A 27,699-nucleotide genomic window follows, 5' to 3' on the forward strand; every position below is an offset into this window, starting at 1 on the left:
CCTCATAATGTCCTTAGTTGGCGACACTTTTAAAAAGACCCGATCACCCACTTCAAATTCGAGGTCCCTTCGGCGAGTATCGACATAACTATTATGCCGACTCTTAGCTATTTTGAGCCTTTCTTGAATTAAAGCAATATTTTCTGATGCTATCTTGACAATTTCTGGCCCTAACAGTTTCCTTTCCCTGATTTCTTCCCAGCATACTGGTGATCTGCACTTTCTCCTATACAAGGCTTCAAAAGGTGTTATCTGAATACTGGCCTAGAAACTGTTATATGCAAACTCTATTAAAGGTAAGTGATCATCCCAGTTTCCTTTAAAGCCTGTAACACAGGCCCTCAACATATCTTCTAGGGTCTGAATAGTTCACTCTAACTGCCCATCAGTCTGGGGGTAGAAAGCAGTACTGAAAGTGAGTTTCGTCCCTAAGGTTGATTACAGACTGCTCCAAACCCTCGAAGTAAATCTAGAGTCTTCAATCAATTTTCAGGTCCTTTCACTGGGCAATCTCTAATCTGGTGGCCAGGTTTGCCACATCTGAAGCATGCCCCTATCCTTCTTCGGCACTCAACCGCCGAGTGATTGTTCTTCCCACAATGTGGGCACGTCGGGCGTCGATTCTACCTTATGTCGCTTGGCAAGGTCCTCTGATTCTTCTTACCTCTCTGGTTATCTCTTCCCATGAAGTTCCTCCTTAGTGGTGGTCAAGCCTTCCTTCCCAAGTTTCCAAACTGGGCTGGTCCCGTCTTCCAGTTTCCCCCAACCTGAGACTTTTCACTATCCCTCTCGATCTTCATAGCCAAGTTTACCAAAGGGGAGAAGGTTTTGAGGATTGTTGATGTCACCCTCCCCCTTATTTCTGGCCTAAGGCCCCTCTCAAATTTGAGGGCTTTTTGTACCTCAGTATTGATGATATGTGTTGCATACCTTGATAGCTCAGCAAACTTGGCTGCATACAGCTCCACTGATAGATTTCCCTGTTGTAGATCAATAAACTCCACCTCCTTTCTTTCTCGTACATAATCAGGGAAGTACTTCTCATTGAATGCTTTTAGAAAATTTCCCTAACTTACTTCTGTCCTTGACTCCTCCCATGATTGCTTCACTGAGCCCCACCAGTGCTCAATATATCCCTCTAACATGAAGGTACCCAACCTAACCTTCTGCTCATCCGTATAGGGTAACACCTCAAAAAACTTTTCTACTTGTCTTCTCCATCGCTCCACTTTCTCTACTCCCCAAAGCCCCAAGAAAGTCGGAGAGACAACCTCCTAAAATTCTCTATCAGACTACTATCATTTTGGTTAGGGACAGGGATAGACGGGGCTGGCATAGCTTCTTTCATCATCTAGGTCATGGCCCCTAAAGTTCTGACGAATTCACCGAGGGCCTCAATGTTCTCGTTGCTGGAGTTCATGAGTCATCGACATCTCCAACCTAAGGCATAAGCAATCAGTTACTATTCTACCCAGAACTATTCTAAGGACACTTTTAAAACTTCCAAGGCCAAAAATCTTATCCTGGTTGATCTGATACCATAACTGTCACAACCCCGCCTCTGGATCCCTACGTACCATACCGGAGGGTGATAGAGTACGGGATCACGACCGGAGGTTGTGAACGTCACTCAAGTGGGAGTGGCTCAATGCGTGTTAGAAGTGGGGAATCAAAGCAAACCACGAAAATTAAATAAAATTTATATATCATGCATTAGAAACTGAATAAATTAAAACCATTAAGTATTCATTCAAACTCCAAGATTCTTTACAATATTGTTCAAGGATTACAAGCCTGACTTTACAATACATTAATCAAAACAACACGGTGGCATCGCCACCAGACACCTATTATGCAGAAGGAAATCCCTGACAGGTCTGAGGCTTCAAATGTCTGCCACCATCACTCTGCTGCTTGATTCCCACCGTCAGGTACTATCACTCTACATAGATGAAAATAAGAGGAGTGAGATATAAGCCCAGTAAGTAGATCACTACCCTTGTATTCCCACCTTCATGCATATACATAATAACATGGTCTACGGATCATCAAAAATCATACTGGCATCATATAGTAGGATCATGCATCAGAATATATATTTGTCGAATAAAGAGAGTAACATTCAGATATCAGAGTATCAATTGTTCTTGAGATGGCAAATACATCTGTGCTTATCACAGTTACAGTCACATGTTCACACAGAATGTCTAATTCAGATAGGCAGAACAGATCTATTTACTCTCGAAGTAGAAGCCACATCGATCAGACTAAGCCAATCCTGCAACATGGAACTTCTACCCTCATTTAGGAAGGAGGACAATGAAAAATTGAGTTCCCATTTTGTAATGTCCTCACTCACGCACACAATCTCCAGCGTACTTTGGGGTTTTCGATAGGCTGCGGCTTTGCAAGACATGACCTTCCCCTTACGCCTTCAAGAGAGAGGGAGTTACACTACCATTGGAGGCCCCAATGCGTAGTGCCCATAACAATTTGGGGGGCCTCCCTGTCATTCATAGTCACTTCTCGACTCCACTCCTATCATAAGAGTCGAGATGCAGTATACCCAACTATCAATGGAGGACCCATTGCGAAGTGGTCATAACATATATGACAGTTTCAATATAACATAATCACAATATCCACTACCAATGGAGGACCCATTGCGTAGCGGTCATGACATATATAACAGTTTCAATATAACACAATCACAGTATCCACTACCATTGGAGGACCCATTGCGTAGTGGTCATGGCACATATAACAGTTTCAATATAACAGAATCACAGTATCCACTACCAATGGAGGACCCATTGCATAGCGTCATGGCACATATAATAGTTTCAATATGACAGAATCGTAATATCCACTACCAATGGAGGACCCAATGCGTAGCGGTCATGATACATATAACAATATCAGTATAACAGAATCGCAGTATCCACTACCAATGGAGAACCCATTGCGTAGTGGTCATGGCACATATAACAGTTTCAATATAACAGAATCACAGTATCCACTACCAATGGATGACCCATTGCATAGAAAGTCATGCCACATATAACAGTATCAATATAACAGAATCACAGTATCCACTACCTATGGAGGACCCATTACGTAGAGGTCATAACACATATAACAGTTTCAATATAACAGAATCACAGTATCCACTACCAATGGAGGACCCATTGTGTAGTGGTCATGGTACATATAACAAGTTCAATATAACCGAATCACAACATTAATCAGTGACACCATATCACAGTATCATATTTTTAGTATCACGATATCATATTTTTCTACAATTTCAGACAATGATGTCTAGTCATAAACAAGGTCATAATATTCATTCCATTCAGAATTCCAAAACGGTTCCAAGACCAATATTACACTAGACATGCAGATCTTTCAAATGAGGGTAGTTTGAAAGCGTTTGGACCCTGTTTGACCCTTCAAAAACTCATTAGAAAGGAGGCATCCCATCTGAAACCTACTGTACAGTTGGGACAGTGATATGTTCTACTTAGTACAGCTATAATATTCAATCCATTAGGCATTTTGAAGTGTTTCCAAAACCAAAATTCAAGTAAAAATAGATATCTTTCAAACAAGCGCATTTTGAGAACATTTGGACTCCATTTGGGTATTCACAAGTTCATGACAACCAAATTAATGGTTCGAGATTTTATGATATATATCTATAGTGACATATCTTCGCAAATAATTGTATAACTCTCAATTTATGAGAAATTTAGAAATGTGTTGAACATGTGATTTCAAGCATACTCATAGATCTTTCAAATGGTAGTAATTTTTAAAAAATAGACTCCATTTGGTCAGTCAAAATTCATGACAACAGAGACGTCAGTTCTGAAATTTTACTAAATCTGTCAACAATATCCTACTTGTACATTTTGAAGGTTTACCTTTCATGCATAAAGAAATTGAGAAAGATTCATACATAAAATATATTTTTAGTAGACAAATATATCTTTCCAATGGCAATGATTTGAGGTCATTTGGACCTCATTTGATAGGCCAAAAATAGGTTACAAATACATAAAATCTTCTTGGAATTTACAGTGCAGTTGTAGCATCATTCAAAATGACAACTAATTAATCCCAAATTATGCGACATCTTAAAATAAAACCTTTCTTATTGACCATTAGATACATATAAATACTTAATCACTGGTTTTTTATGAAATGTAAAGAAGATTTGATAGTCATTTTGAGCATGCAAGAGCAAGCTAAAGTGCTGGAAATCATGGTATAACAGTGTACACATACATCCACTATTCATGCATCTACTCATGCTCATTCTTACACTTAATTCATGCTAAATCCATGCTTAAGGACCTACAAGATAGTTGACCCAGTTACCTCAGATGCACTGGTGTCTCCAAAACGTCCTCCGCAGTTCTCCTTTAAGCTTCTACCAAGGGCTCTTCAAAGGGAAGCAAGGCTAACAAAGGGGCTCTAAGTTGAGAGGCTCTAGAGAGAGAGTGAGAAAGTGAATGGCGTTATTCATGCACGGCAGTGACACGCATGGTGCTACACGTACGACGCTACACACATGGCATTACATGTATGGCATTAGCTCATTTGCCCCATCTTACTGCCGTTTGTCTAAATCTCTTCTTCTTCTTCTTACACCCTAGTCGTTACTCCTCTCTTCACGCGTGGCGTTACCCCCTTCTCTCTCTTCACTTGCAGCATTACCACCTTCTCTCTTCATGCGTGATGTTACCCCCTTCTCTCTCTTCATGCACGACGTTACCTTTTTCTCTCTCTTCATGCGCGGCATTACCCCCTTCTTATTAGACTCCTACGTCCTCAGAGCATCAGATAAATCTGTATGCTTCAGGGTCACATACAACCCATAAGGTATTTTATCTCATAACTGGCAGACAAGTGTGCAACATTCCATAGGCTCCTTAAGAAAGATGCCCCATTCATATGGGACAATGAATGCCAAGAGGCGTTCGACCATATTAAGGAGTACCTAACCAAACCTCCCGTCCTTAGTCCTCTTAATCCAGACAAACCCTTGTTCCTATACATATCTATGAAAGACAAGACCATAGGGGCAATGTTAGGACAACACAATGACCATGGAAAAGAACGAACCATATACTACATCAACAAAACCATGGTGGAGAAGCATTGCTTAACACTTGTGTGGGCTTATCAAAAATTATGACACTATGTCCTATCTCATACAGTCAAGCTCATCTAAAAAATAGACCCACTCAAATATCTATTGGAAAGACCAGTCCTTAACGGACGTTTGGTGAAGTGGAGAATGTTATTGAGTGAGTTAAAGATCTAATATATCACTCAAAAATCCATCAAAGGACAAGCCATTGCTGACCACTTAGCTGAACATGCCCTGCCAGATAACACTCCCGTAAACACTGATCTCCCTGATGAAATCCTTTTCACAATTGAGGAATCAATTTGGGAGCTATACTTCGACGGTGCAAAGAACGAATTCGGGTCAGATGTAGGGGTTATACTATGCTCACCCGAGAAAATTTTAATGCCAACAGCTGTCAGACTGAATTTCCCATGTACCAATAATATTGCTAAATACGAAGCCTTGATAGCCGGGCTCGAGAATGCCACGGAATTGAAGATCCAACAAATACGAGTGATTGGTGACTCTTTGCTCGTCATAAACCAAGTTCAGGGGATTTGGAAGCTTAAAGAAAAAAAGCTCAAACCCTATCAAGAAAAGATGGAAAAGATGATAAAATACTTTAAGCAAATCACCTTCCATCATGTAACTAGGGAAAACAATCGGTTCACCGACACCCTTGCGACCCTCGCTTCGATGGTCGATATTCCTTTAGAAGTCACCACGCTGCCATTTTACATCAGGCACAAGCATGACCCTTCCCCACGAAAGATCGAAAAAGAAATAGGGAAATGAGAATGATGGGGAATTGTCTTTCATGGCCTCAGATGCACTAATCGTTCCACGATGTTTTGTCCCTGTTGAAAGATGGGTTATACCTTGACGGAGCCACCAAAAGGATAAGGAAGTCCTTCAAAGGTTTTTTATGGGTTTCTTGATAAGAGATGACCTTATGTTCAAGAAATCATTTGATGGCGTCATCTTGCGATGCCTCGACCATCAAGAAATCGACCAAGTATTAATAAAATTGCACAATGAAGGAGGTCATTCTGGGCTAGCTGCCTTATCTTAGAAAATCAAACGTCAAGGCTATTATTGGAACACCATGGCTAAGGATTGTTGGAAATTTGTTAAGAGGCACCCCAAATGTCAGCTCTATGGATACCTCATCCATGCAACGTTAGTATCACTTAACTCAACACCGCCCATATGGCCTTTTGCCATGTGGGCTCTTGATATCATCGGAATGATTTCACCAAAATCCTCGAATGGCCACCGTTACATACTAACGGCTACATAATACTTCACAAAATGGGTAGAGGCCGCATCATTTGTCAAAATTGAACGTCAGCATGTTGCCCGTTTCATAAAGAACAACATTGTATTCAGATTTGACGTTCTTGAGTCAATCATTACCGACAATGGAACCAATTTAAAAAATGGAAGAGTCACTAAGGCGTGCAAAAGGTTTGGGATAACGTAAAAATTCCCCACACCCTACTATCCTCAAGGAAACGGACAAGCAGAGGACACACAAACAAAAGACTTCTTAGAATTATAGAAAGAATAATAGAAGGTGGCAAATATTGCACGAAAAGCTAACTAACGGGCTATGGGCCTACCGAACAACTGAGAAGACTCCTACTGGCATGACCCCATACTCATTAGTGTATTGTATGATATGGAGACTGTGCTACCCATTGAAGTCGATATACCGTCTCTTCAAGTGCTCACTCATAAAGATTTAGATGACGAACAAAAGAACGAAGCACGAGTCACTGCCCTCGATACTCTAGATGAAAGACGACTATGAGCAACGAAAAATATCATAGCTTACCATCGTAAAATCGAGAAGGCATACCAAAGAAAAGTTGTTCCCTGACAATTCAGAGAAGGAGACATGGTACTCAAGAAGATCTTTCACACTCCTGGGAAATCCACACCCATTAGGCAAATTCAAACCTAATTGGGAGGGACCATTTGTGGTAACCCGAGTGCATACAGGCAATTCCTGTAAAATAAAAAATCAAGAGGGGTAACGACCCCATTAATGCAATGTATCTAAGAAAATACTAGCTGTAACGGACTCAAAAAAAAGAAAAAGAGACGTGGTGAAAACCTGGAAGGGCATCACGGATAAAAAAATAAAATAAAATAAAAAATGAATTAAAAAAAAAATCCTCTAAAAAAGAGGTGCTAATCCAAAACCTCAAGTACAAACAGGTACTTGCAAGTTACAACAATACTGCATAAGTAGACTCTGAGGATGAAGACTCCTCTTAATCCCTGCAGGTTCCCAACATAACCAACCTCGGGAAGACATGGGACGGCAACATGAATTGGAGACTCAAGGCTTCAACGAACCCCAGGGAGAATGTCAAGACCTCTTCAAGAACGAAGCCCAGTAAGTACCCAAAGAACTCCTCATAGTTATGCGAAACACAAGATGGGAGCTCCAAAGGTCAAGGGAAACACCAAGACTCTTGAGCCCTCGATATCTCATAAGGAAATCCGTCTCATCATCTTTAAATGAAAGAAAATAAAGAAAATTACCACCAAATGGGCCACAGGTGGGAAAAACTGTAAGGCCTTCCCCTTTTGAAAATGTTTTTCAAATTGACTGTTAAAATCATCCATCTTCAAAGTTTTCGCTTCCTAGAAAGGACTTCATCACTACAAGAGGTTAAACTGTTAGTCAATCTGACATCGTTCTTGAAGCCAACTTCCTATGCCTGTTATGAAGGCTTGAAATTAGACAAGCACTCCATGGTTGTATGAGTATAATTGCCAACTACCACATATCCGAGATGGGTGAACCTCGCTAATGATGACATTAGCTAGTTTGAGAGTTTTCTCTCTCTCGACTGGATCCCCTAAGGCAAAAAGAGGCAAGCCCATCCCCATGTGTGTGTATTACAGTCCGATAACCAGAATTTTGGGACAGAAACCCTACAACTAGGGGGTTGAGTTTATAAAAATTCAGTTTAAAAAGAGTGTGCAAATAAATTGTACCCGTCTACCTTGATGAATCAATTGCACATGTAGAGATAAACAAATACCCCACAACTAGGGCAATAATAAAAAAAAAAAACAAAACTTTTATGAGCGACACACTTGGTGTCACCCAGCCAAAACACAATAAAATTTTTTTTTTCTATGGGCAACACACCTGGTGTCGACCAACCAAAACACAAAAAAAAAAAATTCTATGGGCAACAAACTTGGTGTAACCCAGCCAAAACACAATAATTTTTTTTTTCTTTTTCTATGGGCTGGTGTTGCCCAGCCAAAAACACTTAATAATTTTTTTTTTGTGGGCGACACATCTGGTGTCGCCCAACCAAAACATCTATGAGCGGCACACCTGTTGTCGCTTAGCTAAAAAACACACAATAAATAAATAAATAAATAAATAAATAATTCTATGGGTGACCACCTGGTGTCGCCCAATTAAAACACAATAAATTTTTTTTTTCTATGGGCAACACTCCTAGTGTCGCCTTGCCAAAACACACACACACACACACACACAATTGTTTTCTATGGGCGACACACCTAGTGTCGCCCAGTCAAAACACAATAAAGTTTTCTTTTCTATTGGCCAAAACACAAAAAAAAAAAACAAAAATTTTCTATGAGCGACACACCTAGTGTCGCTCGGTTGACTACACCCGTGTCGCGCAACCCCCCTTAAAAATAAAAGACATAAAATTTTTTTTCAAAAAATGGAGGAAACTCCATAACCCTAGAGGATCAATCAAAATGGAAAATAAAATTTGGATATCTCAAAATTTCGATTTTATTCATCCATTGAAAATGGATTTATTACATACACTTACGCAATCAAATTTGGTCTCGAGACTGAAATTTCTACTATCTTGACAGACTTCAGTAAAAATAAAACTACTGTAAAATAAGGGTGATCATGAGATCAACTTATTCATGCCAAAAATAAAAAATAAAAAATAAAAAATAAAAAATAAATAAATACTTTGGCTATTCAGTCTTTGACTTGGGATCAATGTCCTTCTCCTTGAGGTACGCTGCGAAGGCCACCCATCGAGCCAATTCGACTTCAAACTCTTCTAGGTTAATGTCAGACACATCCTCATTGGATTTGATTCGTTTATTTATGAAAGAGACATCGTCTTTTCAAGAAGGCACATGATCTTGAGTAGGAGCAGAAGGTTCGCCACAAAGTCTCAAAGATATAGGGCATAGTGGAAAAGGACAGGCACGTTCCCACCAAGAATCATAGTTAGAAGTGGTTGTGTGCTTACCTTGCTTGACCAGCCCTTCGTCAGAAGAAGGCTTTTTCCCCTTCCACGACAAACCTGCCTTAACCAGAAGCGTGGAAGAGTGTCGTCAAAGCGGAATGATAGGGCGATGATCAATCATCTCTTTAGGAGAAGTGTAATGTTGAATGTGGCGAAACTGGCGAAGCACCCTTTGAGGGAAATAGCCCTCTGTGAACTATTGTCCTGCCAAAAGGAGACACAAATACCCTATAGGGGAAAAAATAGGGACACATTCTTGAGTGATCACCCAATCAAATGACGACAACTCATCAAAAATGTTGCGATAATGGTTGACATCAAGAGGCTGGGTGGTGTCACTGACATACGCCAATCCTAGAGCAGCAGATACAGCTGTCGTGGATTGAGGTGGACGGACAATGATGATATGTTTGTAGGCCCAAATCTATAGAAAGTAGGAGCCAAAAACACCCCAACAGGTCAAAAAATAGCAACCCAGAACCCCGGGAATCATTCGGGGCAGGATGACTTGGGCGACACCACCGGTGTCACCCAAACCAGATACTCCCGGATCAGTCTGGGCCTTTTTCAGTGAACATATATGACAAAAAATTGGATTCTAAGAGCAAAAATAGGAAGAAAAACTGTGTTGCATATGCAAAAACAAAGAACAAGGTTAAGTTCAAGAATACACCTTCAAAATTAGGATGCTGCCCTCGATGAATCGGTCACCTCGGGCAACCCGATTGTGAAGACCCTGGTATATTCCCGCCAACACAGCTGGAATAATGGTATAACTTGCGCTCTCCCAGAAGCATACGCTAAAGGAATAAGAGAACCTAATAGCACAAAAAGTAAGATACAAATTTGCTCGGCAGCCCGAGATCTCTCTCGATTAAGGACCAGCAACTCCATGTCAACCCATTGATCGTGCGAAGAGTAGGCAGTCCCCAGCAATCGCGCACCCATGAAAGAATGATCATCTGTAGCAGTGGAGGGCTGATACGCAATACGAGCTAAACTCAAGCCATAGATCCTGACAATTTCCTCCAAAGTGGGAGTCATCTCTTCTGTAGGGAGGAAGAAGGTATTGGTTTGAAAGTTAAACCTCTCGGAAAGTGCCTCGAGGAGGGGAAAATTCACATGGCAAGAGGCCACGGTCAAGATACCAATCATTGAAATTGAAGCTAGAAAGGCCATGAGCTTAGGCCATTACCGAGCAGAAAGTAACCAACCCCTGAACTAGGGGTCAATAATGGGATAGCCGTTGATGCGTCGAGGGATGTTACCTGCCCTTAAGCCCTGCGAGATAATGGAAAGGAGCCCTTCAGAAAAGTGCCTAACCCTAGCAAAAATGGGGGGAGCCTCTTCGTCTCTTCCATTATTAACTTGCTTAGAAATTTTTCCTTTGCCCTTGAAAATGGGACTGTCATTCCTTGGAGCAATGAGAGCTAAGAAGAAGGTGAAAAGGTAGTAAACTAAAGGGAAGATGATGAAGATGGGAAGAAGATGAAAATGAAGAAGGGAGAGGTTGAAGATTGAAAGAAAAAGGGGAAGGGGGAAGATTTTTATAGAAAATATGAAATCCCGTCCAAAACTTGTTTTGCAGGTTCCTAATTCGACCTACAGAGAGATTAAGCAACCCCAAGACCTTCCAAAACAAAAATCTCAAAAATTGGAGGTTGGTGGTCTGGGTGACACCATGGGTGTCGCCCAAATCCGTACACCAGTCTGGGCGACACCACTAGTGTCGCTCAAATTGTTTTTTTCAAAAACCTCTTGCTCAATTTCTAAGGCATTCTCAGCCAAAAAAAAAAAAAATTTATGGGCGACACCAGCCATGTCACCCAGACTGTGTGGCCGACACCACTAGTGCCACCCGGGCAACACACCAGTGTCAGCCAAAAATCCTTTTAGCAAAAAATGCCCCGCTCAACTTTGGAGCCTCAAGGGTCAAGTTTCGTTTTATCATGTATTTTTCAAACATTTTAATTAAATTTCAAAACTTTTCATATGCTCTTTGGTGGCATGAGCCTAAACTACCAACCAAAATCTAGTTCAGAAAAAAAAATGTCAAACTCGTGTGATGTAAAAGAGCAGAGATCGGAAAATGTCAAACTCGTGCGACGTAAAAGAGCCGAGACAGGAAAACATCAAACTCGTGCGACGTAAAAGAGCCGAGACAGGAAAGCGTCAAACTCATGCGATGTAAAATAGCCGAAACAGGAAAACGTCAAACTCGTGCAACGTAAAAGAGCCGAGACAGGAAAAAATCTAGCCACGTATGATGTAAAGGGTCGGTTATATTCAGAAAACATCTGGCCCTGTATGATGTTAAAGGTCGGGTGTATTCAGAAAACTTCTAGTCTAGTATGACGTTAAAGGTCTGGTGTATTTGTCTAGCCCCGTATGATGTTAAAGGTGGGGTGTATTATCCATCGATGTATGACATTAAATTGCCTAGAGGGCTCTATGGTTGTGGGAGCTAAACTGCTAACTAAAATTTGTTTTTCGAAATATCTTTCTCATTTCAAAATTTTCATTATATGTATTGTGTTTTCAAAAACTTTAGTTTCTTTGTTAAAATCGTGACCTGTCCAAGTTCTGGGTTCTATTTTAAAATTCCCCCTCGTTTTCAAAATTTATAAAAAGACTTTTAAAAAACGAAGGAGCTTGGACACCCATATATGATGATTACTGCGTTGCCGCCTCATCTCTCTCTTCAGAATTAACTTGGCATAGCCTTTTCCTAAGCAGTAAAACCTATAGAAGACCTTAGGAAACCCTAAGTAAATCATAGAAAATGCCAGGTTTGAGAGTTTGAAATTGTGAAAACCCCTGAAGTAAGTTGGCATTGCCAGAAAATCCAATTCAAGTTTCAAGCTTGTGTAACTCACCGATATTTCACGTTGAGAACCCTAGGATGAAAATGCCCTAGGTGGGTGAACTCGGGAGTGCAACGACTTGAAAGGATTAGTTGGTGCGCCATCCGATCACGTAACATCAGGATAAAATTTAAAATGTCTATTATTTTGTCGTTCACTTGCCCCACGAAGGACATGGAATGCCACCTTCTTTGTCGCTCACCTGCCCCTTGAAAGATAGAGAATGCCAAAGTGTCTGCTTATTTGCCATTCACTTGTCCCTCGAAGGACAGGGAGTACCAAATAGGGGCAACTATAGACACCTCATTTTAAAATGGCAAATTCTGTGGTTTTCCTGAACCCATAGGACCACACTACCCTAATAAACCTCCAACCATAGTCCATTCTACCTACCCTGTGATCCAGAACCATACTACCTACCATGTGACCCAGAATCATGCAAATACCCTGTTTTACTATAAAAATAACCAAAAATAGTAAAATAACTCTTTTTGACCCAAATTTTCTCCTAAACCTTCACAAGAGCATGCACTACACACTTGAACAAAAAACTTTCAATTTTGGTTAGATTTGGTATGGGTGACACTAGCAGTGTCGCCAAGCTCAGACTGGGCGACACTACTGGTGCTGCCCACCGTGGGCGACACTACTGGTGTCGCCCACCATGGGCGATGCCACCAATGTCGAACCTAGTATGACCCGAAATCGTCTTTTTTTTATAGGACAATGCATTGATCAATCCTAAACAAAAATCTTTCATTTTGAGCAGTCCTAGCTTGGGCGACATTGCCAGGTCGCCCAGTCTAGACTGACCCAAAATGGACGATTTTTGGCAGGCAACATCTTGACAGCACTAGAATCTGCCTTGCATCAGAAATTTCCATTTTTGAGCAGTCCTGACTTGGGCGACACTACTAGTGTTGCCCAGCTCTGATTGCCCGGAAACAGTAGGTTCCGCATGCCAAAGGTCCTCCCCAGCTATTTTGGGAAAAATTTCCTGAATTTGACCAATTTTGGCTTGGCAACACCATTGGTGTCGCCTAGACCTGAGACCCTAGAAATGGCAGATTCAGGCTGATGATATGCTGGTGATAGTAAGTTTCCCTTTTGAGTCAATTCCCAATCTATAAAAGGATATTTTTCATGGCTGCTGAGGGAGAGGTCAGAAAAGAATTAAGTCAGAAAAACCCTAGCTTGAAGACCCTAAACCGAAGAAACCCTAGTTCTTCAGCTATCCTTAGGGCAGAAACCCTTTTCAACCAGACTAAGGTCTGGTCAACACACCCATTCAACCAGGCTAAGGCCTGGTCAAAATCTGGAGAAAGAGAGGCAAAGAGGACACCTGTTCTGATACGAACGAGCTCTCGAAGGCTTGGGAGTCCCGAGCCATCTGGCCCGGTTTGGTATACTTCTTTACTCTGCCTTGCTTCCTTTTTTCCTTTATTAAATTAGACTAACTTTATTGCTACTTTATAGTGTTTCAAAGTTCGAATCATGGTGGCAATGCCACTAATTTGAGAGCAGATCTGCTTGTGTCTGACCAGATCTGGCTTCAGATCAGAATTCGATTTTCCCCACTTTCTCTATCATCTTTTAAAAATGAGTTTGTGATGTTCAGATTCGAGGGATCGTCTTCTGAAGATCTCTTTGATTTTGCATCGTAAACACGCGACTCATTTTTTCCTATAGGCGTTTTGTAGTATCTTCCTACTAAGGTCGTGAAAGACATAAGAGGTTGACTAAAGGTCATTATCCGTAACTCTAATGGAAAATTTTATAAGGAACCTATCTAATAAGGTTTTAACACCATCTAAGAGTACTTTAAGACTCAAAAATAAGGAAGAGTAGTTATAGAAAATATAGAAAAGCAGATAGAAAATTGGAATATACCTAAGGTACCCATAACAGACATCTATAAAAAAGGAACTTTTGAAATCAAAACAAGATATGCTATAAAAACTGTTGAGCAAAGCTTGTCTGTCACCAGTGAACAGGAAAGTTTTCAATTACTTTTCAATAAAATAATGCAATCATATACAAATAAAGATTATAAGTATCTGCATATAGGATTAATCCAAATAGCTTTTAAACCTCTTACCAGGTTAGGATTAAATAATTCAATACTATTATGTTTATGCGACAGTAGACATAATAAATTTTCAGACTCACTATTATGAGTTGTAGAATCAAGCCTTTGCAGTGGTCCAGTTTATTTTAACTGTTTTCCAAACTTCTTTGTATCTTTAAATAACCCAAATTTATTGAAAGTACTTTACCTTGAATTTATTGAAAGTATCTTTAAATAACCCAAATTTATTGAAAGTACTTACCTTGAATTGAAAGACCCAGGGTTTTGACATGAACCCAGGATCACAAAATATAGCTCTAATCTATAGAATCTGCTATAAGGTAATGAATACTCTATGTCCTAACGCTTTGCAAATAGATACCAAAGGACAAACCATCTTCTTCCAAACCAATGTAGAGAAATCAAATACAGTAGTCCCCAATCTATAAACTGGTCCCAAATAGTTTTACCAAAAACATGGACTATACAAAATGAAAATCAACAATATATTACTCCAGTAAATAAAATTCCAAGACATATAATAGAGCATCCAAGTGGTGAGATTGAACTAGAATTCAACTCTGAAAAGAGGACTAAAACAGACATTCTGGATGACAGTATAATAAAACCACTTAGGAAAATTTATACACCCCCAAGATATTCTACATCTTGGGTAGATATCTCTGAAACAGAACCTATAATACAGGGACTTTCCATAACACGAAATAATATTCATAAACCCATCTATCAGCAGATAAGTCCCAGGCCTTCGAAGCCTGAAGTTACAGACTTAGACTTTCATGTTCTAACCCTGCAAGAAGAAAAGATAAATTTAAAATATTTAAAAAATGATTACTTAGCAAAAGAAAATACTAATATCAGAAACTTGTACTTAAAAAAATTTCCAAAAGAATTAATAGATATGTGCCATAAAAGATATAATAGGTTTCTGAAAAATAAAAAAAATAATAATATATATATATATATAAATGATCCTGTGAGCTAGTGGGCTCACAAGTGAAAATGAGCCCAATGGCCCAATTTGAATCTAGGCCGATCTGACGATCACGAATGCTCGATAGTGTTTGAATTTTATGTTTTTTTTCTACAAATCTAAATCACTTGAAATTTTTTAAAATAGGTGAATCTTCAAAAAATTATCAATAAAAATATTTTACAAAAAAATTGACCAAAATACCCTTGTAAAGTTTCTGGGGTATTGTGTCAATTTGTTTTTGCAGATTATTTTTTTATATTTTTATTAAGTACAGATTGATGGGAAGAACACGTGCCTAAAATTTCAAGTGACTTAGATTTGTAAAAAGTCAATTAAAATTTAAATAGTACCGAACATCCGTGATCATCAGATCGGCTTAGATTTAATCTGGGCTGTTGGACTTATTTTTTCTTTTGAGCCCACTAACTCACAAGATCATTTTCCATATATATATATATATTGAGAGCGAGAGAAAGAGTGAGAGAGAGAACATCAAGTGATAAAGCATGGAAAAAAAAAAAAAAAGGGGAAAGAGAGACGTCATAATTTTGAAATGCAAAACCTTAATGATATTCATTCTACAAAGAGTACAAATGTAACTAGAAATTCTTATCTTTTTAAAAATAGAAATTCAGACATACCTAGAAGTCATGAGAGAGGAAGGATGGGGAGGACCCACGGAGTTGTTTCCAGGAACGAAGAGAGAAAGACGGGAGGGACAGTGAGATGGGACGGAGGGTTGGGGGAGCAGATGAGGTTCACAATTTTAAAGTTCCCTAGCTTTTTACTATTGTGAAACCAATGAGATGGGGAGGTCATGCACCAGCGGTGGTGATTTGCATGTTTTCTCGATGGAGATCTCACGGTCCTGAACTCTCCCTCAAGCTCTCCTTCAAGCTATAGTCGCGAAATAAATTCCCTCTAACATTTGCAGAGGGCATGACAACCGAAGTCTCTCCATTTGGGAAAGGCCCCCTCTCTCTTTCCTGCTGTTTCTCACGAGTCATGATGCAACCCCCCTCTCTCTCTCCTGCTGCCACTCTCCCACCCCCTCTCTCTCTCTCCAACTCCCGCCCCCCTCTCTCTCTCTCCACCCAAACTCTTGGATCCATCTTCCGCCCCTCTCTCTCTCTACCCACATTATCTCTCTCCACCCAAACTTCAATCTCTCGCTCCTGCAATAAAGCTCGCACAAATCACAGTAAGTTCAAATCCTTCACCGATTCGGTTTTGTGGCTTGCTTTGTAAGTTTCCATTTACTGTTTGGTCTTGATTTGGGCATTTTGTGGTTGGTCATTATTTAAGCATTTTGTATTTTGATATTTGTTTGCTGTAAATCTAGGCTTCTTATTAGTTGCTCGATTTTCAGTATCGTTTTGGTGAAGGAAGTTGATTTGTTTGCGCAATATGATATGTTTACACAAGGTCAAAAGGTTACTGTTATTTGCTTTATTATTTGTTTATTCATTTATTCATGCTCATTACAGTAGATTCACACAAGGGAATGGACACGGGGGTTTAGGTTTGATAAGTTTTTCTTATCTAATCTATTTGTGCAGTTCTACTGTGGGTTTTGATGATTTGGTTTGGATTCTAGGAGATGCATATCAATTGGATAAACCCTTGGGTTGAGGGCTTCTCGGGGTCGGTGTTCCAATTAGGTTTCTTCTTGTTATACCTGGTTATGGTTGAAAAAAGATTAAATCCCTTTTTGCTTCTTTTCAAAGAGGTACAACAATTGTTCAGTGATATTTTATTAAGGATTTAAGTGGTGTTTCTTTAGCTTTTCACAATATGGGAAATAGTACTTCTCGAGTTGTGTTTGTAAATCAAAGCTTATTGGGTCTTTTTGTTCCCAGTCATGTTGTGTTTTGCAAGTTTAACATGGTTTGATCATATGAGAATTGGGTTTTGACTATTCTTTGCAAATATGGTTAGAATCCATGGGATACGAGTTAGGGTTTTCTCTCATGGCCCATCAACTGTAAAATTGGTTTCCATATAGACATTTAAGAGATTTTATAAGTTTTCTATATGTAATTGTCTGGGGTTGTGGTGAATAGTCCAAATTTGCAATCCTATGAACAAAGAACTATCTGCATAGTCCCTGTTATGCCATTTACTTGGAACTGTGGGAATTCTTTCGTTTTCACTAGTTCTCATTGCATATTTTTGTTATCTTGGATGAGGTCATTCACACAATCATACTTAACAGAGATTACTTGGCTTTGAAGTTTCCAATTAACTTCCATAGCCAAAAGGTTTTTGGTATCTTTAACTTGCATTACTTATAAACTGATTATGACTTTTTTGTTATGTTCTACTTTGTTAGGAAATATTCATTTTGTCATCAACTAGTTAACGACAACTTAACTTATAATTTTTTGGACAATTTGCATGGAACCTGCACCTTACTTTGTAGAAGCACATTATTGTTCAATTGTAAGCACAAACCTAAAACCCTTCATATGTTTGTGTTAACCACTAGTGTGACATGGGATGCGGCGATCTAATGTGGTCTGATGAGATCCTAGGCCAAGACAGGAAGCCCGTGGTCAGAAGGTTCATGTCACAGAGGCTAGATACTTGCGTTACTGGTGGAGCTCTATATGAAGACGAGAAGCCCAAAGTTGTTGCCACGGTTCCAAAAAAAGTAGTCATTCTAAAATTTATTATTATAAGTGCAGTTGTTCTTATATTGTTGACCTAGGAATGTGTATTTGTTTCATGGTATCATTACAAATGTAGTTCAGTTTTCGTAGATGTCTTGGTGATGTATTGTAATATGGTTAGTAGGTTAAAAAATATTATTACAATTATAGTTGAGTAATGCATTTTGGTTATTCTATACCAAAGAAAAGGTTTGTTTTGTGTGCTTTTGCTCATTTTCCCCCCAAAACAACTCGAAACTATCTCCTAGATATATGGATTGGTTGGGTTGCATTGCTACAACTATTCATATACATACAAATATTTGATTTCATGCGTTTGACCTCTCGAATATTTTGGGACCATTTGGACGATAGAACAAATTCAAAATGCACTCCCCAAGCATAGGGACCACTTGGACGGTAGAACAATTGATAAAGTGTGGAAGTTATTATTAATCAAATGCAAAATTTGAGGGGTGCAAGAAAAACAGCCCTGTTTCCAAAATTTAGTCCATCCATCCAACAATAGAGATCAAATGTGGTATACCGACTTAAGAAACGTCTAAAAGAAACAGACACGACAACTCAATTAATCAATTATCATGGCATGTAAATTGCAACATCAATTATTGCCTCACCTCATACATTGATACTTAATTGAAGAGATCTTAGAATGGGCGATGATGTTTCATAATATACAGTTTTCCTTCCTTTGAAATGCTCCAATACGGATGCTAAATGTAGAAACCATGCAATGCACTCGCCAAGCATAGGGACCATTTAGATGCTAGAACAAATCCAAGGTAAATGTGAGTTGCACATATTATTGCACGAATGTGATTGGCATTTGCATGGACACAAATTTTATGGTGAAAACCTACTCTTGCAACTCAGCGCTTGCAAAGTAAATGTGAGGTGCACATATCAACATTGCACAAAATTTGATTGTCATATGTAAGAACATCAGTTTTATAAAGGTAAACATTTGATCCCAAATATGGCAGTGCAATATCTTCATTTCTTTCCTTTCTAGGTGCCCATGATGCCGACATGTCAAGAAACATGTACCCGTACAGTGAACATATATTCCATAATGTTCTTTTCTAAAGTGCAGACAACGAAAAAGCCAAAATAGACATCTTGAGTCCGGGGCAGCAAATTTGTCCTAGTGTTCCCTGAGATGGTCGAGAACCATCTGCTTTTGTTGTATGCATCAACGAAGATCACTTTGTTGCTTTCTGCTAATTTTATATCACTTTGTTGCATCCAACCTAATTCACAAAACCATATTGTATTTCAATAATCATATTCACGTTCTATAAATTCTGCAAGCAATAACAACCCATCACTGATAATTCAACAAGCAATAACAAACAAGCCAGCAATCACTACATTATATTCTCCACCTGCCAAAACATTCACGGGAAAATTATAGAGTGACCACAAAATGCTTTTTCAAATTCAATAAAAAACAGTAAAAATCAATTGGTAGTACTGGAGCCTCGTTTACTTCGTCTTGAATTCTGAAAAATTTGCAGATGCTTCAGAAATTAAAGGGTTTTAATTCCAGGTTTTTACTTATTAATTAATATGAAATTATTACATTGTCTTAGGTTCAAATGAGTGGAACTCCAAGTATGGGATTAAAACCAGTAAACACTTCTATTGCAGCTTCTAATTTGGCATCATATGATCATCTTATTCAGCAATATCCACAAGTCAAAGCCAACCCTACAATCAATCACTATACACAAACCAAGTAATCACTACAATTCATAGTGCTCCTTATCATCAATGGTTTTCTTCAACATTCCTAGCAGACCATTCCATACGGCACATTTTGTCAACAGCCATGAAGAAGGAAGACAATTTGCACTGTAAGCATTTCATATTACATTTAAAAGTTCTACAATTATAAGGAAGCTCTATTACAATCAGAATTAAGAAGCTTTTGCAATCAAAATTCAAGATATACTAATGGTATGCATTTTTACTTTGAACGAACAAATGACTGGCAGTTTCTTTTGTCGTGCCACTGCCCTTGCAAACTGCACACTTCCTAATGTTTTCATTTGGCTTCCACCCTTCTAATATTACTTTGAAATTTTTGGTATTTTCCTTCGACTTCCACCCTTCTGATCGAGCTTTCTTTCTTTAATGGGTGGGTCTTCCCATTGTGCTCGTGGAGGCTCAAGGATATTTTGGCAATGGTAACTTTCGCTTGGTGTGTCACTACAACTAGCTGCATTCTCATCGACATTACCATTCTCTTCAGTATTACAATTGATTGTGGCATCATCCTATGGACCTCCCTTACTCCAGAATTGGCTATCAACCTGACAAATTCTGTTGTGTATTATGGCTATTATAAATTCACTCTTTGAAGCATGCTCAGCGAGGTATCGAGTTGCCTGATAGAACTCGTTATATCAAATGGAGCGTGGTAGTTGAGATGTTTCTTGAATTTGATTGCCACTCTCATTAATAAAAACCCCATTTTTATATCCTTTCTCTAACACCTTATTATATATTGCAGGGGTATTTCGAATACATTCTTCACCATAAAACTCTTAACACATACCTACAAAGAAAACCCATCCTCTCATATAAGTGATAGTGGCAACAAATGCTCTTGTTATTGGAATTGAATTCCACAAGGTAGGATCTGGATCCACTTCCTGGTATTGCTATCTTAAAAGTGGCAAGCAATAGGTTATTCTCAATTGACTCGCTCATGAAATTCATACAATTCGCCATCTCTTCCTCAAATAGCTTCATAATCTTTTGTGTATAAATCTTTGCTGCATGTGCCTCAATAATAATGTACGTAAGCTTGTTGAGGAGGCCAAGTATATCTTGAGGTGCTTATTCATCATTTCTCTCCTTTGAGTGGAAGTCATACATGTTGTAAATGTGTCACCTAAGTATGCATCGACCCATTGCATGCAACAATTATAAAGCCTAGTAAGCCACTCATTATTTTTTAGTCCATAATTCTCAATCATATCTTTCCAACCCAATTCAAATGCTTTCACTGTTGCACTAGCCACACACCTCTTGAAGGTCTCTGAAAAATTTAAATTCCTGCCCAAGACATGGCACATTTTTTCTTTAAGCTTTGATAGTATATGCCACTTACAATAACAATGCTTACTTTGGTCTAAAACGCGTCTCACTGCATTCAAAATTGTACGTCTTGATCAATGAGAATAACTCCATGCTAATGTCCCCCCATTGCTTCTAACCAATTTTCAAATATCCATACAAATGATTCAACCTTCTCATAAAAAATGAGTGTAAATCCAAAGAAAGTTGTACTATGATGATGATTTATATCAAGTATGGGTGCAAATGGCATAGCATATGTGTTTGTTTTGTATGTGATATCAAAAGTTACCACATCAGAGAAGCACATGTACGAAAATCTAGACAAGGAACCTACCCATAAGATGCTCATGATGTGATTGGCTTTATCTAATTTCACTTTATAAAAAAAGATGGGTTCAACTCTTTCATTTTATAAAGTCATTGCATAACAAGACTTCTATCTTCTCCTCTTAGTTTTCTTCTGGAGTTAGCAATTCCATTTTGGATGTCTTTTTGTGTACAATAAACATTATCATTCCCTCTAGATTGGTCTATGAAAATGTCATGAATATGTCTGGCCTTCACCAGTGCCGAGCTCATTGAACCTGTCATCAAATTTGTAGCGTCTGACATTGTTAGATGTGTATGAATTAAACGAGATTTTCTTGGAGACACAAAATTGCGATTGTGTTCTTCAACAATCCTAGTCACAACCCACTCGTTATTTGCATTTCTACTTAGGCCCATCCTAGCCATACAACCACACCTTGATTCAGGGTGTACCTTTTCACCTACCCGATCTTTCTCTCGGCGAAACCCTTCCTTAGAACAATTGAGCTCTCTACCAATCCTCTGACCATCTTTCTTATGGGTAGCCCCCTTACGGATGCCAAAACATTTGGTTAATGCATACTCTTTATAATAGTCATATGCCTTATCCTCATAACCAAACTGCATCCCTACACATGGTTCTGCTATTTGTAGGCCCTTGGTTGTTGAGCCATGTTCCCCATCTCAAATTTCTATAAGATAAGGCACCTGCTCCATGGTCTCAATAGTGTCATTCATGCTGTCTACAGTTGTGCATGGGGGAGATGTCACACTGACCGGTATCGTGGCATCCATAAAAATATTTCAACTGACCCTACATAAATAACGAAACCACATAAGTAAATGTCTTTAAATATGGTCACTGTGCAACGATGAATTGGCATCAATGACATAGACACCCCCCTTTTTAGTGATTATTGTGCATCAATGGCTTCCACATGAATCAATTGAGTTGGTCTATCCAAATACTATATAGACAAACATCACAAAAGAATAACAATAATAGATTGTCTATGGAAGTTTTAAAAATGTTCTTAACCAAAGAGACAATAAAATAAGACGATTCAATAATCTACAAAGTTTTTTGATGTCTTGTTGGACTATCCAATTCACTTTCAACAACTTATAATTGCCTTTTTAGCTTAGTAATAGATAAAAAAGATGAGTAATTGGGGCACCATTTCAATTTATGATGTTTGGATGTATTAGAAAGCCGATGCATGTGTTTATATTGATGAGGAAATGCATAGTTGGTGAACACAACCAATATTTATGTGCATAAGTTCAGTCTTTTCTAATGTTATGTCTTGCATTTTCATTAAAGCATCTCTTATATGCTTTTCTGAATAATAAAAAGGCCGATTAAATCTAGATAAAACTAACCATGATAAAAAAGGAATGTCACCTATGTTCGTACTCATTATGAATGTTATAAATTCATAAATGAAAGAATCAGGACAAAGAATCAATGACTAGCCTCTGTAAAAGTGATGTTACAATAAATGCAGGGACACAGTTAGGATAGAGAAGATTAGAAAGAGGAACAGAGAAGAGGAATAAAATTAGTATTTTTAGTTTGATTACAAGGTATTTTATAAATATGACATGCACTAAGTCACACCATTAAGTACATTCATATTTAAACAACAAACTGGATTGCATGTTCAGTAAAACCCCATAAACCTGCATTCATATGTTCTCTGCAATTAAATCCTTTCAAGAATTTCCATTTCTAGAAATAACATAACAGGGGGCACATTCATCCATATGTTTTTTTTGGGTAAGTCAGTGGGGGGAAAAGGCGCCCTACCCGATTTTTTCATTAAAAGATGTACAAAGAAGGACAATTTACGTACAACCCTGCAATCGGGCATTTGCGTCAGATCATACAGTAAAAGAGGAAAAAAAAAATCTGGTGGTCTACAACGCCACACAGTAGCACTAGAGCCAACAGATGCTCTCTTAACAAGGGCATCAACAACCATATTTGCCGCTTAAAAAATATGTGCAATGGACCATTGCAGCATAGAAAGTTTGATACAACAAGTATCTATAATTTTCTGTAGCCACCATGGAGCACGACATCGATTCTGAATGACATTCACAAGTAGGGCCAAATCGCTTTTAATCTGAATTGTAAAGCAAATCATCTGATGAATCAATTGAACGCCTTCTTCAAGGGCCAAAAACTCTGCATGGTTATTAGAAGCAAATCCAAAATATATTGCAAAAGCCGCAACAACACCACCATCACTATTCCTGATAACTCCACCTCCACCTGCTAGAACATTCATCCATATGTACCCATACCAACTAACATGCATGTGCACACAACACATATACAAACACTTGACTATAAAAGTGTTTCCCAATTAGGCACAAATAGGAAGATTGACCTTCAAATATGTCCATCAATCAAATTAACCTAACCCCATCTTTCTCCATGTTCTTGCATCATCTCGGGTATATATATATATATATATATATATATATATATGGAAGATACTACAAAACACCTTTAGGCGAAAATGGACAGTGATTTCGCCTACCCTCATCACCGTCCAAAGTTCATCGCATGGTCACAATTTTTTGGTGGTGTTTTAGTTTTCATTTTTCTCTACAAATCGGAATGATATAAAATTTGGAGCGTGCATTTATAAAAAATAGGTGAATCTTCGAAAAATATTATACATGAAATAAATTGACCAAAATACCACAAAACTTTCAGGGGTATTTTGATCAAATTATTTTCACAAATTATTTTTTTATATTTTTATTAGGTGCACTTCACTAATATGTACGCACGATCCAAATTTCAGATCATTCTGATTTGAATAAAAAAAATAAAAAATGAAACACTACCGGACAATCATGACCGTGTGATGAACTTTGGATGGTAATGAAGGTAGGTGAAATCACTGTTCATTTTCGCCTATAAGCGTTGGGAAGAATTTTCCTATATATATATATATATATATATATATATATATATATATATATATATATATATATATATATATATATATATATATATATATATATACAATCGTGACCGTGTGATGAACTTTGGATGGTAATGAAGGTAGGTGAAATCACTGTTCATTTTCGCCTATAAGCGTTAGGAAGAATTTTCCTATATATATAGGGTGCGGTTTCTGTAAGGTTGCAACCTTAAACAATCCAATTAAGGCGCATTTTAAAATTTTATCATAACATGTAATTTTGTTATAAAAAATTCTTAGCATTATCTTAAAATCTATTTTCATACCTAATTAGAAAATTTTAAATTCCAAAAATGGTTAAAATTAAGTAGATCTATCAATATATGAAAATCTTGAAAATGGACGGTCTAGATAATATGTTCCAAGATGCACTATTTTTTATATTCGAAAACTTTTTTTTTTATATTCATAGATCTCGAAGTCGAGATGATTGATTAGAGGGCTTGTTTGATATTAAAACAATATTTTTGATAGATTTTTGAGGTGCATCTGTGATTCTACATTTTAAGGTTAAACCTTATATAAATTTTTCCCATATATATATATATATATATATATATATATATATATATATATATATATATATATATATATATATATATATATATATATATATATATGATGCTCGTTGTGCGAGAGAGGAGATGTCGATCCTCAAAAAAGAGGTGCTACGGGTGGTGGCTTCACAAAAGTTTTGGAGGCAAGGGAGTGAAGAGAGAGAGAGAGTATAGGAGGTGGGAGAGGGAGAGGGAGAGTGATTAGGAGGTGGGAGAGGGAGAGGGAGAGTGATTAGTGGGAAGAGAGGCTACGATGGGTAGGTGCAGGGCATTGAAGAGAGAGATTGAAGAGAGCGGCATTAAATGTGGGTTTTGAGGGAAGGGGCAGTGTCATCTCACCATCAATTTTGTCAACTCATATTGACCTAGGGGGGTATGGTGAGCTGACATTCATGATGATTTTCACACACACATGGACATATATTTATGGATTGCGATTTCATGCAACAATTGTATCATAGTATAATATAACAATTTTCAAAAATCATATTAAGGCCATTTGCTTAACCCACCTTTTAAAATATATACTATTTTCATTTTAATAAACAATCACAAAAAAAAAAAAAATGAAAATGGAACCTAGAGAGTATTGTTTTAGCCCAATTAACTTAGGCCATCCATTTTGATAAGATACTTAGATCTAGATTTTAGAATGATTTTTTTTAGATGGCTTTATTATAATTAGATGAACAATGTTAAAAACAGAAAAAATGATTTTGAGTTTGTAACGGCTAAGATCTTGAAATTCACCAAATGCATGGCCTAGATTTGTTGTTGGAAGGGACTAATCTTGACCATATCTAGGGTTTATATCGAACGTTTTTTTGTGGATTGATTATTGAGGCGAAGAGAGTGTATATGTAAAATTTGGGGTCATACAAATGTGGTTGCATTATACTACGATACAACCGTTGCATGAAATCACTGGCCTATATATATATATATATATATATATATATATATATACAAAAGCTATAAATTTCAAATCATTCCGATTTGTAGAAAAAAAATTAAAATTAAAAAACTCTCGGACAACCGTGATTGTCAGATCGGCCTAGATTCGATCTGGGCCATTGGACGTTTACTGTAACGGTACGCACATGGGTGTATATGAACATATATATATATATATATATATATATATATATATATATATATATATATATATATATATATACACGTGGGTGTGGTTTGTATAGTGGCTACGCTCTAAACAATCAAATTAGAGCCTACCTTCAAATAGTATCAAGAAATGTGGTTTCAATATTGGAAATCTTTGTGATAGCCTTAAAATATATTTTCATTTTTATTTATAAATTTTAAATCTTCAAAAATAGTGTCGATCAATAGATCTATGAAAACTTGACAATCTTGAAAATTGATGGTAAAAAAATGCATTATAAAATGTACTATTTCCAAAAATTGAAATCTATTTTTTTCTCATGTCCATGTATCTTGATGTCGAGATGATCAATTTGAGAATATTTGGGCATCATAACAACATTTTCTAGTTAAATTTTTGAGGTTATATATATATATATATATATATATATATATATATATATATATATATATATATATATATATATATATATATATATATATATATATATATATATATATATATATATATATATATATATGGGTGCGGTTTGTATAGAGCCTTAGCTCTAAACAATCAAATTAAAGCCTACCTTCAAATAGTGTCGAGAAATGTGGTTTCACTATTGGAAATCTTTGTGATAGCCTTAAAATATATTTTCATTTTTATTTATAAAGTTTAAAGCTTCAAAAATAGTGTCGATCAATAGATCTATGAAAACTTGAAAATTGACGGTAAAAAAATGCATTACAAAATGTACTAATTCAAAAAATTGAAATACATTTTTTTCTCATGTCCATGTATCTTAATGTCAAGATTGATCAATTTGAGAATATTTGGGCATTAAAACAACCTCTTCTAGTGAAATTTTTGAGGTAGCATCGGCTTAATATAAGCCTTAGCTCAATATATATATATATATATATATATATATATATATATATATATATATATATATATATATATATGGCACTCCAAGGATTACAGCTTGACTGAGTCCTTTGACCATTATGAAAGTAGTTGGGAAGCAATAACCCTCATTACAGATTTTAGCATTTGAGAGTTTGTATTTAATAAACAGTCTGCTTCTATTAGCAGTATTCAAGATTTGTGTTGTTTTATCAAAATATTTTGTAGGGACTAGTCCTTCATTGAGGCAGTTGAAATCAGCGCCTGAATCTACTAATGCTAAAGATTGAAATTCATATTCATCATTTATGACTATTGTTACTAGGACGAACCATTTTTGTGTAATAACCTTATTCAAAACATTTACAGATTTACTAGCAGATGACTCACATTTATCTCTATGTTTTGGATGATATGTTTTGATCAAGTGATCAAATTCAATAGAATCTGTATCTGTATCTATTCCTGGAGTTTCATTTTGGAGTTCAAGAATTTGTATCCTAGTTTTTAATTGAGCAACTTCTAATTTTACGGTATTTACTTCTTTTTTGAGGTCAGCAATAGTCGGTTCTTTTTTATAAGCTTCATGCTGACTTATGCGTTTCATTATGTCAGAAAAATTATACTCATCTGGAGGTTTAAGTAAAGGGCTAGGTTTTATTTTTGTTTTAGCCAGATTGATGAATTGAGTAATTATTTCTCTTTTTTTGTCAGG

At 37.3% G+C, this 27,699-nt stretch overlaps 2 long non-coding RNA genes across 2 annotated transcripts; both read left to right on the plus strand.

The window, feature by feature from the left end:
- Window positions 1–15,996: 15,996 nt before the first annotated feature.
- On the plus strand, window positions 15,997–18,206 carry LOC110007330 (uncharacterized). Its single transcript, XR_002281030.2, has 2 exons — window positions 15,997–16,547; window positions 17,835–18,206. It is a non-coding gene; the product is annotated as an uncharacterized LOC110007330 (long non-coding RNA).
- LOC148781699 (uncharacterized) lies at window positions 16,689–17,204 on the plus strand. The gene is made up of 2 exons (XR_016056863.1): window positions 16,689–16,771; window positions 16,906–17,204. It is a non-coding gene; the product is annotated as an uncharacterized LOC148781699 (long non-coding RNA).
- Window positions 18,207–27,699: the final 9,493 nt, after the last annotated feature.

Source organism: Amborella trichopoda, chromosome 6 (genome assembly GCF_054954075.1).
Source record: "Amborella trichopoda isolate Santa Cruz 75 chromosome 6, AtrichopodaSantaCruz75HAP2 v2.0, whole genome shotgun sequence".
Classification (NCBI taxonomy): Eukaryota; Viridiplantae; Streptophyta; class Magnoliopsida; order Amborellales; family Amborellaceae; genus Amborella; species Amborella trichopoda.